This window comes from Crocodylus porosus, unplaced genomic scaffold (assembly GCF_001723895.1).
Source record: "Crocodylus porosus isolate Cpor-Errol unplaced genomic scaffold, CroPor_comp1, whole genome shotgun sequence".
Lineage (NCBI taxonomy): Eukaryota > Metazoa > Chordata > Crocodylia > Crocodylidae > Crocodylus > Crocodylus porosus.
The window spans coordinates 4232374-4233630 of NW_017728936.1; positions in this window are offsets into that span (position 1 = coordinate 4232374).

The following is a 1257-nucleotide window of genomic DNA, read 5'->3' on the forward strand; positions in this document are numbered from 1 at the left end:
CTTCCGCCACCTGCGAGGGTGGAGGTGTCACCAGGTCGTTGCAGCACCTCCACCTTCCCAGCGACGCAGGTTTTCCCAATAGACGTAACTGGGGAGGCGTGGGGGGCCCCTGAGTTGGTGGGGCACCCCCAAAAGAAGTGCTGCCACCACCTGCAGGTGGTCGCCACGCTCCCCCGGGGCACACGTCCCTGCTGTTCTCCAGCCGGAGTCATAGTCATGCAAGGGAGGCCTCCTCCCCGCCCGCTCACCCACAGCCCACTTCACCCCAACACAAGGGGCACCCCGGAAAGCGTCCGCTGGGTGTTTCACCAGGCGCCCCAAGCCCAGTGCTGCCTAGGGTGGCGATTTGTCGGGTTTCACAGGGGACAGCCAGTTTTCTGCATCTCTGTCCGCCTGACACGAAACCGGGCGCCTTTATGTCCTCTATTTTCCTCCACAGACTTCCACCAGTCTGACATAAAGGCGCCGGGTTTCGGCTCAGTTGGACAGAGGACGGAGTAGCAGAAAAGCGGGCTGTCCTCTATAAAACTGGACGAATGGGCACCCTATTGCTCCCACTCGGCCCACTCGAAGCACCTGAGCTTTGCCTCAGCGGGGAGCGTGAGAGCCTTGCTGCAGCCCTGATGCTCCAGACATGATACAAAAGGCAGGAATTTCCTAGCGCGGCAGCTTTTCTGGGACCAGCTGTGCAGTGGGGACCTCAGATGCGCTTTCCCATGGAAAAGCTTCTTCCTCAGGTCCCTGAACACAGGACACTAGGCAGGGCGCATGAAACCTCTTTAGTCTGTGCTGCCCTGTAAACACTTGGGACTAGGCTCTGAAACGGGCACCTAAGCAGGGAGCTCCATATCTAGAGACTTGTTCTGATGCACAAAGGCACCAAACACCTATGGGTTTCAGTGGCAGTTCAATACTGTAGCTGCTTATCGGTCCCTTTAACTGTCCACGTAGCTTTAAAAATGTGGCTATTGGCGTGTATTTGCTACCAAAGAATTAGTACTGTAGGTGTCTCATTGAAAGCACTCTCAGCCTCTAGTATGGGCACAGAGGTGTATGGTAAGTAAGTGCCTTGCACTGGGCAGTCTGCACAGGTGCTGTAGTGTTTACTTTGCCTTCAAGCACAGGTGGTGGGAGGCAGGTAGTGGCACACAGGGATTGCAAAACTGTATATTAAAAGGTCAGGGAAGGGTGTGCTTAAAAAACAGTTTTATGAGAAGCAGGGAGGGACAGTTAGTATTAAATGCAGCCCTGGGAATA